Raw genomic sequence first — 16,191 nt, 5'->3', positions numbered from 1 at the left:
TTTCACTTTAGGTCCCTCCACTTCCTTGCCACTCCTCAGTGTCATGGCACTTACATTTCTGGAATTTGCCTCGGGTTGCGATAGCAATTTTTCATAAACGTGGAACTCCAAGCGGTTGATGGCAGTTGCAATTTGGCTTATTAAAGCATCCTGGTCTTTCATGCCCACTTTGGTGCCCTACTAGAATTAGATAGTGCTCGTGGTTAAGGCTTTAGTCTCCTGCTGGAGCTGAGCGGTATTCGTGGTCAAGAATCTGATCTCCTGTTGAAGCTGAGTAGTAGTCGTGGCTAGGCTTTTGACAATATCCTCCAAAGAGTTTCCTGAATTGGAGGACGAGAGTTGAGGTTTTGTTTGCCATGGTTGCTGAAATCCTGGTGGATGATTTGGGAATGAATTTTGTGACCTGTTCCCATAACTGAAATTGGGATGGTCTCTCCAACTCGAATTGTACGTGTTGGAGTATGGGTCATACTGCCTACGAGGTGCGAGTACGCCTCCGGCCATGTTCACATGTTCAGCCCCATCCTCTTGCAAAAGGGGACATGTGTCTGTACAGTGGTCCACACTTGTGCAGATTCCACAGACCTTCGCTCGCTGCACGTTCCCCACGGCTAATTGTCTAACCAGACGTCAACTCCGACAGTTGCTGTTGAATGGATGACGTCTCTACCTCGTTGATGCTACGGGTGGGGTTGCTCTCACGGAAGCCAAATTGCTGCGAATTTTCTGCCATTGACTCAATAAGCTCCCATGCTTCTCTTGGCGTCTTATTCGCCAGTGCCCCTCCACTTGCAGCATCAATGATGCTCCTATCAGTTGACTGGAGCCCTTCATAGAAGTACAGGATCAACAGTTGTTCACTAATTTGATGATGCGGGTATCTAGTGTACAACTTGTTGAATCTTTCTCAATAGTCATATAAGGATTCTCCGGGATACTGTTTGATGCTGCATATCTCCTTCCTCAAACTCGCAGCCCGGGATGCAGGAAAGAATTTTTCTAAAAACTTCTTTTTCAATTGTACCCATGTGGTAATGCTACGTGCGGGTAGGTAGTATAGCCAATCTTTAGCTGCATCCTTGAGAAAGAAAAGGAAAGCTCTTAATCTAATTTGCTCTTCAATGACCCAAAAGGTTTCATGCTCGAGCAAACCACTTCGAATTCCTTGACGTGTTTGTAGGGTTTTTCACCAGAGAGACCATGGAACAAGGGTAGGAGGTGAATCAACCCCGACTTCAGCTCGAAAGTGGTATTCTCAGCCAAAGTGGGAAATGTGATGCACAAGGGCTGGTGAGTCAACTCCGGGATAGCCAACTCCCTTAATGTTTGGGTGTTAGCCATGCTAAATTTGTCTTCTATTGACTCGTTTGCAGTAGATACTTGCCCTTCTTTACGTCTCCTGGTCTCTTGCCTTCGCCTACGCGCTGCCTTCTCAATCTCAAAATCGTATATCAATTTACCTGTGCGAGAAGAACGGGGCATAAACTAGCAAAAATATCAAAAAAAACTAAACCCAAAATGAAATAAATATTTCAAACGCCAGTCCCCGGCAACGGCGGCAAAAATTGACAGGTGCCGAACCTGTGCGATAATAATAAATAAAACCTAACTACCACCTGAAACAGTCAATAATCAATTCTAGTATTGAAGCAGGGACTCTAAGTGTGCAATGGGTTACTTGATTCACCATGTTCCCGAAAAGTTTGCTTAATGCGATATACCTGAATTAATTATTTAACTGAATTCACTAACTAGTAGACAGTGGCAAGCAGGGTCGTCTCCTCAGCGACTGGGGAGAAATTTATTTCTTTTCAAGTCAAGATTGATGGGGGGCTTTAGAATTAAAAGTTAACTAAATAATTTAACTGCAAAAAGTAATTAACTAAAAGAAATAATTAGGAGAGTTCTAGTCAAGGGTACACTTCAGAAACGGTTCAGGCACTGATCATCGATGCAAAATAATTCAAACAATTATTTATAGATTGGTTATAGTTGCCATGCACGCGATAAACAACCAACCCTTCCTTAATTTCTCGATAGTTAAGGTACGACCGTTAACTATTTCTCTAACCCAAAAATAACTCTAAGTACGACTATAGAATTTAATCTCTAGATTGCATTAATAATTAGAAATGCCCAATCCTTACTAGCAAATACGCTACGAGGTTCGTTTAAATTAGATTATACGTCTCCCTGACATAAACCCAATTACGCCAGTTGCTACTCAGATAAGGATATTCGAACAATTACGGATTCAATTACCCCTAATTAGCATAATAGCCTATATGAACAATTAATTATTGCGCACTAATCAATCATACACAAAAGTTATAGCAATTAAAAGCAGGAAGCATATAAATACCGATAATTGAAAGAAATAATTAAAAGCGACTTAGATTATGTTGTGACCAACGTCGCGTGGAGATGAAACAAAATGAAACGTGTTCGGATGCAACCAAATGCCGAGGAATACCGTACACCCATTAATATGTGTCGTTTTTAATTTTAATATAATTAACCAATTGCAATGATATTTCCCTAACTTTGTTTTATAGGAACTAAATACGTCAAAATAATTTTTTTGTTAAGTCTAATACAAAGACTAAATCAATTGGGGAAGATTTCGTTATTATTAAGTTGAAGCATTTAATTGTTCATTCTTATTTTGGCAAACTTAACCAATATATATCAAGCACGATCATATTTTATTTTTGTAAGTAATTGAAACTGAAATTATATTGCAAAATCATTGCCAATGTTTCCTACTTCTTGCTATGGTATGTTTGGAAGACTTTAACTTTACCAATTAAACTTAACTAATACAACCATATTTTTGGGTTCAATCCAAGCACAAAACTAATAATGACATTTTAAACATTTCCAAAAATTTAAAAACTTCAGAAACAATAATGGAGACACAAAAGCTCAATGGCTGCTTAGGATGCAAATGTTGTCTTCAAATACACGCACAATACATTTATGTCTGTGTCTATATGCATGGATTTATATCACTCTTCTAAGGATGAAAGAGTGGAAAAAAATGCCAATACCTCGGCATTAACGTCACATATTTTAGTAATAGACATAAAAAACCAAACCAGTACTACTATTCAAGGACTGTTATCGATTTCATTACACAACAATACATACAATTTCATGGACAACAAATATAGAACACACAATTAATACAAATTTATATGAGGTAGGTCATCAGTAGAGTTGATCAAATTGAATATAAATGATGAACCATGGATTTGGGAAGCGTGTGAAAAGGAGGGGATTTATTTTAAATCAAAAAAATATAGACATAATAAAAGATAACAAATTTTAAATACGTCCACATGGCGAGAGGATACATATTTTACTTCACACAAGGTTGGTATCATTAAATCATTAAATGGTTCATGGGCATTTTTAGTGAAAACAACCAATTGCAAATATATTTCCTTAGTTTCGTATTACAGTTCTTAGATTGTCATGCTTGCTTTTGGTAAGATTCGTAAAACAATAAATGAATTGAGGGAGGTTTCCTTAACACCGGTTTATAAAATTTAATTGTTGATTTTAATTTCGGTAACGTTACTAACCAATACAATTTTTGATTGTTAATTATAGTCAAATAACATTTCTTTCCTATTTTTCAAATGCCACATTTGCAAGTGTAGACTTTTACAGACTATACTTAATGAATAAAAGCACATATTTAGTTCCAATGCAAATAAAAAGACATTAATGATATTTTGATCGTTTCAAATCAATTAAAAAATTGAGAAAAAAGAATGAACAATTCAAAGCTCAATCGGATGCTTAGGCTGAATATTTGGGTACTAAATATATATATTATATATATGTGTGAATCCTTTTCTATTTTAAGTTGACGCACAACTAGTACATTTACCTCCAGTTTTTGTTCTTCCAATTTCTTCTCCCCCGCACGTGTCAAATTTATAATTATTATCTATTTTAATTTCGATACTTTCTTTACACACAATAACATTTAAAGGGAGTTGTCGTATTTTTCCATTCCTTACAGGAAAATGGGCAAATGCTATGTACTTCTGGTTCAATCCTACAATTATCCCTTCCTCTACTATCCAAACAGTCGCTAGCATACGCTATTCCTTGATACTTGGTTGCATCCGGACACGTTCTATTTTGTTTCATCTCCACGCGCATTGGCCACAATATAACGTCTCTGTTACTAGCACATTATACTACAACACGTGTCATTCTTTGCGTCCCTACGATAGGTACGGTCCTACCATGAAGGGATCCTGACTTGATGCCTCAAAACTGTTGGTTATTTGAAGCATAAACAAAGATATCAAAACTATATTGAAGGCTGAAAAAGGAGCTTTATTTCTTCATTCATCAACACCCTATTTATAGTGCTTACAAAGAAACAAACTAAAATAATTTCAGCTAACAATTCTCTAGAAAATCTAACAAAAACTACTTGATAACATGATCTTCTACCTGGCAAATCTTAGCAAAAATATTTGATCCTAACAATAAGACTTATTCTTCTACCAATTGAATGATTCTGATATCAAACTTAATCTGATAAAATCTGTAGGAAAAGCTGGCATATCTCAACACTCCTCCTTGGCACTTTTACTGTAGATCCCCAACTGTCTTCTTAGGCATTCAAACCTTGTTTTGGACAAGGCCTTCGTAAAAATATCTGCAATCTGATAATCAGTCTTGCAATGAACTAGAACAATTTCTTCATTCTTTTGAACTTCTCGAAGAAAATAATATTTAATTTTGAAATGCTTAGTCTTCCCATGAAATACTGGATTGTTGGAAATAGCTATAGCAGCTTCATTATCAACAAAAATTTGAGTAGCTTCTTGTTGAACTTGATTTAGATCAGCTAACAATTTCCTAAGCCATAAGGCTTGATTAACAACGGCCGTAGCAGCAACATATTCTGTCTCAGCGGTAGATTGAGCTACCACATCTTGCTTCTTAGAATTCCAGGAGAAACATCCAGAACCCAGGTTGAACAAGTATCCAGAAGTGCTCCTCATATCATCATATGAACCAGCCCAGTCACTATCTGAATAGTCATGTAACTCTAATTTTTTTGATTTTTTGAAACAAACTCCAAAGTTAGCAGTGCCTTTGACATACCTGAGTACTCTTTTTGCAGCTTTGAAGTGCAACTCACTTGCACAATGCATAAATCTAGACAGTAAACTCACAGCATACATAATATCAGGCCTTGTTGCTGTAAGATACATCAAACAACCTACAAGACTTCTGTATAGGCCTTCATCAACTTTGGCAGCTCCATCATCTTTACTAAGCTTCTCGTTCTCCATCAATGGAGTGCTAATTGATTTGCAATTTTCCATATTAAACTTTTTCAACACATCTCTTGCATATTTGTGCTGACTTATGAAGATTTCTTGTTGAGATTGAATAACCTCCATGCCAAGAAAATAGGACATCTCTCCCAAGTCTGTCATTTCAAAGACTTGCTTCATCTGCTCCTTAAACTGATTTACCAAGATTGGCTTACTTCCTGTGACAAGCAAATCATCAACGTATAGTGAAATAACAATTATATCATCATTGACAATTTTGACATAAAGAGTTGATTCACTCAAACTCTTCTTAAATCCAATCTTCAGAAGATGATCATCAATCCTGCTGTACCAGGCTCTTGGTGCCTGTTTTAGGCCATATAGCACCTTGTGAAGTAGGTACACCTTGTCTTCTTGACCTTTCACTACAAATCCTTAAGGTTGCTCCACAAAGATCTCCTCTTCCAAGTAGCCATTTAGAAATGCTGACTTGACGTCAAGTTGATAAACTCTCTAGTCCTTTTGAGCTGCAAGTGCTAGGATCAACTTGATGGTGTCAAATCTTGCTACTGGTGCAAATGTATCCGAGAAGTCCATTCCAAATTGTTGAGCATATCCCTTGACGACCAACCTTGCCTTGTGCTTGTTGATGGAACCATTAGCATTTAATTTGGTTCTAAAAACCCACTTTACACCAATGGGTTTCTTGTGAATTGGTCTGTCCACAAGCGCCCAAGTCTGGTTCTTTTCAATCATTCTCAACTCCTCCTTCATTGCCTCGATCCACTTCAAGTCTTTGGCAGCTTCTTCATAATCTGCAGGTTCAAGAACTGCAACATTACATTTGTTATAAATGTCAGAGAGTAATTTGGTACCTCTAACTGGAATATGATCTATTGATTCATCAATATTCTCCTCCTGCAATTCTTTAGATTCTGATCCCTTGAAATGTTCAACTTTGGAATTGATCCAGTCCCATGTTGCGTATTCATCAAAATGGATGTCTCTACTAACTATCACTTTTGCAGTCAAAGGTTGATAAACTTTATAACCTTTGGTACTGCTGCAATAGCCAATTAGAATCCCAACTTCTGCCTTTTCGTCAAGCTTGCCTCTCTTTACATCAAGAATATGTGTGTAGCAAATGGAGCCGAACACCTTCAAGTTTTGTACTGAAGGTTTATATCCAAACCAAGTTTCAAACGAGGTTCTGCCATTCAATAATTTTGTAGACAACCTGTTTAAAAGATACACTGCAGTATTGACAGCTTCTGCCCAAAACTTCTTTGGCAATTTTTTCTCAAACAACAAACACCTGGCCATCTCCATGATTGTCCTGTTCTTTCTTTCACTTACTCCATTTTGTTGTGGAGTATAAGTGACAATTAATTGATGTTCAATTCCTGCATCTTCACAAAACTTGTTGAACTGATTAGAAGTATATTCTGTTCCATTATCTGACCGAATCACTTTAATCATCTTGCCACTTTGATTTTCAATCCAATTTTTAAACTTCAAAAAAATAGCAGCAACCTCTGATTTTTGTTTCATGAAATAGACCCAACAATATCTACTGAAGTCATCAATGAAAACTATGAAATACCTGCTGCCATTTAATGAAGAAGTTCTCATTGGACCACATACATCTGTGTGAACACGTTGAAGCCTTTCTGAAGCTCTCCAAGATTTGTTGTGAGGAAATGACAATCTGCTTTGTTTTCCCAATTGACAAACTTCACAAACTCCACCTTTATCTTCTATAAAAGGCAAGTCCTGCACAAGACTATTCTTATGCATGTAGTTAAGTGCAAAATAGTGATAGTGGCCCAATCGTTTATGCCATAATTTAGATTGATCCACTAAACTTGGATATGCACTTGAACCTGCTTTCAACCAATTTAGAGAAAAACTGTTTCCATTCATTTTTACTGAAAAAAGTTCACCTCCATTTTGATCATAAATGATGCAGTTCCTATTTTTGAAGACAACAGAATAATTTTTCTCAAGCAACTGTCCAACACTCAACAGGTTTTGATTAATTTCAGGTACATATAAAACATCATAAATTATTTTTTTACCTGAACCATAATCAATAACCACATTACCTTTGCCTTTCACCCCAATACAATCTCCATTTCCAATTTTAACTTTGGAAATATATGATTTATCCAATTCCTTGAATATGGACTCATCATATGCCATGTGATGAGTACAGCCACTATCAATTAGCCAAGCTTCACTGGAGGTCTTGCTTGCAAAGCAAGTGGCCACAAATAATTGCCCCTCCTCTTGTTGGTCAGCTATTTGAGCATATTAGTCTCTTCTGTTATTTTTGCATACCTTTTCAACGTGTCCCTTTTGATTGCATGACCTACATTGGATGTCAGGTCTCCACCAGCAATATTGTTACAGATGTGAAGTCTTTTTGCAATGTGGACATTGAGGAAATTTTCCTCTTCTTCCTTCATCTCTGCTAGACTCACCTTCTTTCTTGCTCTTCTTGTTCCACTGCTGTTTCTTTTCTTTGCCACCTTGTTGATTTTGAATTTGTCTCTCACCTGAAAAGCACCTTCTACTACTTCCTCCTTTCGGATAGCTCTTCTCTGCTCTTGTGCTTGTAATGCATTGATTAGTTCTGGCAAAGTGATTTGAGACAAATCCCTTGAATCTTCAAGGGAGCAAATCTTGGCCTCAAACCTTTCAGGTAAGCTCACCAAGACTTTCTCTATAACTCTGCTATCTGGTAATTGTTCTCCAATCGATTTGATTTTATTCACAACATCTAAGAGTTTGTCAGAGTACTCTTTGATGTTTTCTGTGTCTTTCATCCTAAGGAGCTCAAACTCTCTCATAAGGTTCAAAACCTGCATTTGTCTTGTTCTGTCATTGCCTTGAAAAGCCACTTTGAGAGTATCCCAAGCTTTCTTTGCAGTTTCACAAGTCATAATTTTTGTGAATACTGCATCAGAAACTGCTAAATGAATGCACGTCATAGCTTTTGATCTCCCTTTGGTTGCATCTCTATGGGCTCTCATTTCTGCAATAGTTGGATCTTCCGATAATTCAGGAACAGGATCTGTCTCTACCACATCCCAAAGATCATTAGCATCCAAATAGGACTTCATTTTGACAGCCCAGATTTGGTAGTTTTCACCAGCAAAATTTGGAGGATTGGACAAGAAGTTATTTCCTGGCATTTTGATGTTGAAGGCTTAAGTGTATAATTTTATAGTGAAAAGGGTTTCTCACCAAGTTCACTCACTCTCAAAGAAACAGGCCCTTAAGATTTAGGCTCTTGATACCACTTTGTTGGTTATTTGAAGCATAAACAAAGATATCAAGACTATATTGAGGGCTGAAAAAGGAGCTTTATTTCTTCATTCATCAACACCCTATTTATAGTGCTTACAAAGAAACAAACTAAAATAATTTCAGCTAACAATTCTCTAGAAAATCTCAACAAAAACTACTTGATAACATGATCTTCTACCTAACAAATCTTAGCAAAAATATTTGATCCTAACAATAAGACTTATTCTTCTACCAATTGAATGATTCTGATATCAAACTTAATCTGATAAAATCTGTAGGAAAAGTTGGTATATCTCAACAAAAACAATAACACAATCAAAAACTCCCTTTTCAAGGCTTCTTGTGTCCCTATGGCCTCCCTTTTAAACATCCCAACTACATAGTATAGTTAATATAGTGCTATCCAAACACTCCCATAGTAAATATTCAGATATTCAAATTCTCTCTCTCTCTCTCTCTCTCTCTCTTCCCCTTGTTACTATCAACCGATTCTGCCTTCTGAACTAAGCGTTTGAAATTTGGAATTCATTCTTAAAGACCCAAATTTCAGGAACAAAATCCTATTTTTCATCCATTGAATTTTTAAAGAGAGAAAGGAGACGAAAGGGTGTTTTTGTGGTTTGGGGGGGGCGCATTTGGGTAGAAAGCCTTGTGAGAAGAAGAGAGGAAGAAAATTCATCACTCCTACCTTTCCTCTGATTTCTGGATCTACAAGAAAGATTTCGTGGGGGAGGAGGATGTTTTCATTGGTAGGAGTTGATGTGTTTTTCATGAGTCTACAAATGTGGGGTGTGGTGGTGTTGATCACTGTTGATAGTGGTGGCAGAGGAACTCAGGAGAGGAGGTGGAGATGAGGCCTGCTGGCGAACAGACTTGGAGTTATTAATATGGTGAAAGCAGTGAATGATTTAATGGGAGGTCGTGGCAAACTGTAAGTCTCTTGGTCTACACGTGGGACTATAGATCGAGTTTATCCAAGCTTTTACCATGTAGAAATGTCGGCCACATGAGAGTAAGAAGTTTTTTGGCATTACAGTTTTCGAAGAATTTTTCGAGAAAAAAATTACTTTAGCACTTTTTAAAATGTAATATAATATGAGGTAAACAAAAGTGATTAGAAAATATATAAAAAAAAATATTCACTGAAGATAGAAAACAATTTTCTCCAGAAAGTGCAATCCAAACTTTTTGAATCCTAAGGATACCAAGAGTTGCTTTTTCTCTATTTTTTATTTGATTATCAACCATGGCAAGATCTATAGGTGTATCCAAATTTGCGGAAACATAATTTAAGTTTGGGTTGGCTAACATAATATCTATATTTATTGTTCTTCATTCAAAAGATATTTTTTTTCATGGCAATTTCGTTTACAAAAGACGCTTAAGTACTAAAATTAGTAGTATCTTGGAAGTTTAGTGAAGCTCACTACTCACAAATCATGCTTTTATGTATAACAAGTGGATATCAGTACTAAAAGTTAAGTGATTGTGTCATGTAAATATAGTGATATGCATAATTGGCAGTTCAATTTTGTCCCCACTTGCCAGGGTGCGCAAGTGACCACTAAATTTCAATTAAATGTCTCATCTTGGTGTTTTTTTTTTTTGTCTAGAATTAATTATCCAACTAGTTCTCCAAACTCCATCAAAATTCATCCATAGCTCCATCTGATTATCTATTTTAGGGGTTATTTTTTGACTATTTGCCTCGCCCAATATACCCATTTATGAAGATCAATGTACGCATGTGAGATGCCAAAGTACACTCTCTGCACATATGTTAACGTCTAAATGAAATGTTGCAGCAATTTGCAGCTGGGGATCAAGCCAATAGGGATATTTCGGGGCTTTGACCATTTTATTGATAAAATAAGATTCAGTAGTCAATTCAAATGAACAATTAGGACACGTGTTGCTATACAAGTTGAAATAGTATGGCCATTTAACACAGTCACCTGGCCGTTAAAACTCCTTTCCTCTGGGTTAAATCTTTTGCAATTTCCTCTGTCAACCAAAAGAAAAAAAAAACATGTGTTATCTTACCTCTGTTATTAATAACTGGACAAATTAGCAGAAATACATGTCATGAAGCAGATTGAAGGAATAGTTTTTAACTGAAGAAATTCAGATTTGGCATCTTAAATACGAGGTAAGCCATTCATTAGAAGCTGGGAGTTTAATTCTTGAAGAAACATGACAGAATGCATGGAGTGACATCGTCAAGAAAAAACCACGTTTTCTTATTCCAGCAAGATAATGTCTTGGTCTGGCGATCACGCCTTCTGTAATTTATTTCGGATGGCAGTCACTCACTAGCCCACTTCTTAGCAGTTAATTTTCTTCTGTAAGCTGAAGTTAGTTAGGACAGCCACTACCTAAACGTTAGGATCATTTTCTTCATTGCCAGAATTATAACCATGTTAGCACTTAGCTTGAAAAATGGAATTGCTCTCCTCAAGCATCTCTCTCTTCCTCTAGCTTTCTCTTGTAACTCCCTCTACAACAATTTCTTTCTCTGTTTTCCTTCAATTCTGTCCTCTGCATTTTGTGGGAATGTCAATATTATCCTCAATGAATTTTCGTATTATTTGAGCCGAAGCAAATTACTGCTTCAATACTTAATTTTCAGCAGCAATATGTACACTGAATCGGATTAGCACAGAAATATAAGAGGTGTTAACATCTGGTATGAATAAAGGGACAGATAACAGAAATATAGCAGACATAACACAGTTACATACTTTCCCTTGCGAGACTAGTGTGGTCTAATTTCTCCATTCCATTTTTTTTTTCAGACATAATTTGTTCATTCTTCTCTGAAGGCTTGCAAGATACTGCAGTATAAAACATGATGAAAAAGAGAAGGGATTGAAGTTGGAAGGATAGTTTCCCAACTTTTCTTCTGGCTCTAAGACATGTAAGAAGCTATGGCTTCCAAAAAGAAGCTACTGATGATTTCTTTACTCACTGTCCTTATAATAGTAATACTGAGGAAGACTGGATATAACATAGCATGCAAAACCTGATTTATCTGCTCTGATGACTTAAATCTGGAGGTAATTGTGTGTAAAAGCTGATATATGCATCTATCACTAAAAACCTGATTATATGCTGAGGCATTCACTATTTTGGACTTTAAGTTAAGCCGCTCAACAGCCTTCTGCGACATTCTGCTTTGAGAACCTTTAGTTCTATATCAAGAACAGAAAGGGCCATATACGGACCCAATGCATTTTGTCTAATTAATAAGGCATTACTCAAGACTCGGAACTTAGATGCTAATTACTATAATGACCAAGAAATCATAGATAACCTGTTGAATTACAACTGAAAAAGAAAATCCTCACTTTCTACAAAATTAGCTTGGATTTAAGTAACAGGAAGCCTCAGCAAGCCCAAGTCCAAGATCAAACCAGAATCCCTAAATTTGTACTAGTAGAAGCCACTTTACATTCTTAAAATATTCCACAAAACACAACAGAAGTCAGCCAAAAATGTGAGTACAGTGGTAACGAAACTAGAAAACTTGAGGCCTCTTAATGGATAATATATGATAATTCGTGAATGGCAAGCCATGATCATGAATCTTTTTCTCCATTGCTGCTACCATTTTGAAATCTCCTTTCGGGCGCTTCAAATCATCTGCCTCAGATTTTGTCTCTACAAGTCTTTGTTTAACTGTCACATGTATTGTGCTGTTGGATTTATCCCCAATAGAATCCTGAAAGTTATTAATCGGGACGGAACAGAGACGAAATTTGGGACACATGATTTCAAGCGGGAACTGGGACCAAGTCTAGATTTCAAATATCCCAACACATCTCATGTCCATCCCAATCTGTAATAATCTCTCCGATCCCATGGCCTCTACAAGAGGCACGAGCCATACGAAGGATCCAATGCACAATCGATCACCACATCCAATGAATCTGGTGCATGGTTCGAAGTCTCGGCCGAGACCGAGACGACTCGGCCGAGTCGTCACCGTCTCGGCCCCTACCAATACGATACCGTGACGAAACGATACCGAAATACTTGACTCGCCGAAAAATCTGCCGAGTCGTCACCGCGACGGATTGACTCGGCCGAGTTACACTGAGTCACTCCGAGTTATCCCGAGTCAAGACGAGAAATCAGCCGAGTCACACCGCGACGGATTGACTTGGCCGTTTCTTTTGCCATTTTTTAATTATTTTTATTTAGCATACTTTTTTATATTATTAACAATTTTTAGAATATTAAATACTTTAAAATTGGCATCTCACCGAGACCGCGATCGATATGCCGAGACCGATGTGGAACGTTCCAGGCCGCGACCGCGACCGCGAGCGTGACTTTGAACCGTGATCTGGTGCCAACGAACCGTATGCAATACAGCTCCCGTCATGGAGAAAAGGCCCCAACTGATGAGCTATCCTACCATTCACCTTTTCAGCGTCAACATTGTAATTCAGGCTTTGATCACAGCATATGCTTCATTCAACATTTTGCAACATGAATCCAACTCTTCTTCGCAAGAATCCAGGGAAACTGCTTTGCCGTTTTCCAATCTCAATTGCTCTTCTCCCTGTTAACTCCAAGTCTGCAAACCATTAGGTTCTCTTGGATGGCTGAATAATGCAGCCTAAAATGGGTTTTCCCTTGTGAAGCAATGCAATTAAAGTCCCAAATCCATCCTGGTAATTGCAGATAAAGGCCTCAGTGCCATGAACAAGGTCCAAATCCCAAACAAAATCAGGAGCAGCCGCCCCTTCTGCCATGGCCTGAAGATTACTCCACTTTGTTTCTTCTCCAGTACTGCATGAGAAGGGAACATCTTTAAAATAATTGAAAGCATGGCTTCCTTTGCTCTGATTTCGGCCTCTGTAACTCGACCCTCACCATTCTTTTCACAGGACTTGATTCGTCTCCTTTGGCCACGGTAGGCATCTTCCGATGATTTCCTCCAGCCTTGTGGGCAACACTGACACATTCATCTAGTTCGGCTTCAGGAGAGAGAGGATTCGCCATTGATATGTTCGCAGCTTCTTTATTGTGTTTTGCGCTTTGAAATTTTTTGCTGGTGAGTCAAAAACTTAAAAAGAACCTACAGTGATAGACAATAATCGATCTTGGGCCAATATATATAATGAGGGATAATGTTTTAGTCAGTTTAGCACTCAGAAGCAAGCAAGATTTTTTTTTATTTAATTTTCACTGTACTGATAAAAGAGTGTAGGCTTTATGAAGAAGTATTATAGAAGTCGATGTGTAATTTCGTGCCAATATTTATGATGGAATGCTAATTGAGAATGGGTTGGAACTTTGCGAAAATACTGCTGTTTTGAATTCATTTTAGGCCTTTCAACTATACTAAATATGGACAGAGTAGCCATCGACTTATGATACTGAATTATGAAATTATTAATGAAACTAGCAACCATGAACTAAATGAAGTTCAAAGAATATGGCTAAACTTAAAAGCTGAATTAAGCAAAAGTTCCATAGGTGATCTTCCCAGTGATGGGCATGATGGCCAGTTAGAAATTCACATGGCACTAAAAGAAGCATTGAAGAATTACGTTAGTATGAAAAATTTTTCATAATCAAAGTTATTTTAGAAAACATAAACTCCTTATTTGTTACCATAACAAATTTCAGGATGCCCAAGGCATGACATGGCCAGTATGAGCATATCTGGGAACTTAATGTACAACTCTAACCACTAACAGAGTAATGAACTAGTGCTTATTCATAAGTGGATCGACATCCGAAACAGATCTAAAGCTATCACCTTCAGTTGTCCATGTATAATTTGTTATCAGAAAACACGACAGATTCTCCCTCAATGTGGCTTGGACTTTGAAAATTTTCTGGAATAGTTGACTGCACTGATGATAGTTTCATGCTTTCCAATCCAATGGCAACTTCCTTCATAGTTGGCCTTTTCTTCCCATTTAAGTTTAAGCATCGTTGTGCAAGTTTAGCAACTGCTGTGATCTCCTGTTCATTCCCTTGATTTATGAGCTCAGGATCAAGAATATTTCTGAGAGAATCCTGTTCCATGGATATCAGGAACCTTGTTGCCAAACTCAAGTTAGAATCTTCATCTGTTGCTGCTGAGGATATTGGCTTTTGTCTTGTCAAAAGCTCAGCAAGGACCACCCCAGCTGTAAACATCACTTTTCTCTGTAAATTGGCTTGACTGGAAATATTCTGGATCCAAATAGCCAAAAGTCCCTTTAACTACAGTAGTTAAGTGAGTTTTGTCAATTGTCACAGACCTTGAAGTTCCAAAGTCTGATACTTTTGCTATGTATTTTTCATCCAAAAGTATATTGCTGGATTTGATATCTCTGTGGAAGATTGGAATTGAACTGCTGAGTGTAGATACGCCAATGCTCCTGCTACCTCGATGGCTATTCTTAGTCTCAAATTCCAAGTCAAGGGAAGCTCCTCATTATTTCCATTATGTATGAGGGTAAAGAGGGTTCCATTAGGGATAAATTCATAAACTAGTAGTGGGACTTCAGTCTCCAGACAACAACCTAGAAGCTTTACCACATTCTTATGATTGATTTGTGAAAGCAAGACAACCTCGTTGATGAATTGCCCCAATTGGTTTTCATCAACCTTTTTTGACTTCTTGATTGCTACGATTCTGCCATCCGTTAGCATCCCTTTGTAAACTGTACCTTGACCTCCTTGACCTAGTATGCGATTTTCATTGAATCCATCACTGGCCTTGTTCAATTCTTTAGCAGAGAATAGCATTGTTTTCTCAACCCCACCTTCATCAGCAGATAACTGGTGTTGCAACAAAAGACCTCCATTTCGTTTAAAAAATTTCTCTTGGCGCTTTTTGTTGCGTCTCTTTTTCACTACTTTGTACAAGGTATAAGTAGCTATCATGAGAAATAGTACGCCAACACCCGCAAAAGTACCTGTACAAATCCGATATTGCAATGATTGCAAATTTTTAGAGTCGAGACTGTTGTTGTACAAGCACGGTGCATATTACAGTTAACACACACTGAAAGATTGGTTTCAAACGAGTTGCCAGTTGAAGTTCTTGTGGGTGGTGGCTTTGGCCGGGAGATTTTTGGGCTGAGAAAGAGGAAAAGGTTTACTTGTCTAAGTTTTCTACGTATTAATGTGCCTTTCCTATGTGTGGCTGTAGTTCTTTATGTCCTTGGTGGGGGTGTCAAAGTTGAAGCGGAAGAGAGCAGTAAGGCAATTACCAAATGCAAGAGCATCGGTAAAATCAACCGATTGAAGCCCATTAGAATGGTTTTTCAAAGAAGCAAGTTTCCCTTTACGGAAGAGAAAGTTGCAATTGTTAATTGTGCACTACAAAGGACTTCGAACTGCCTATAGGGTCGTTTTATAGGCATTCGAAGTAAAGGGAAGGAAATCAGTAAAAAAAATTTCTCTCTACTTGAGAGCTTTCTCTCTCTAGCTGAGACCTTTTTCTCCTCTGGGTGGGAGAGTGAAATTTCAAATTCCAAAACCCCCGCTCAAACGCTACCAGCACCTATTCACTCGATCAGATATCTGTTAAGCTCAACATACTTCTGATTCCCAATTA

General features: G+C 37.6%; 1 non-coding gene and 1 pseudogene across 1 annotated transcript; one reads left to right on the top strand and one right to left on the bottom strand.

Annotated features, from left to right (window-relative positions):
* Positions 1 to 863: 863 nt before the first annotated feature.
* On the top strand, positions 864 to 970 carry LOC140016336 (small nucleolar RNA R71). The gene has a single exon (XR_011822731.1). It is a non-coding gene; the product is annotated as a small nucleolar RNA R71 (small nucleolar RNA).
* Positions 971 to 14,227: 13,257 nt separating this feature from the next.
* On the bottom strand, positions 14,228 to 15,619 carry LOC140015759 (wall-associated receptor kinase-like 9; annotated as a pseudogene).
* Positions 15,620 to 16,191: the final 572 nt, after the last annotated feature.

This window comes from Coffea arabica, chromosome 10c (genome assembly GCF_036785885.1).
Source record: "Coffea arabica cultivar ET-39 chromosome 10c, Coffea Arabica ET-39 HiFi, whole genome shotgun sequence".
In the NCBI taxonomy this organism is placed as follows: domain Eukaryota; kingdom Viridiplantae; phylum Streptophyta; class Magnoliopsida; order Gentianales; family Rubiaceae; genus Coffea; species Coffea arabica.
Note: the sequence above shows the minus strand (reverse complement) of the source record. Positions and strands in the feature narration are given on the sequence as shown.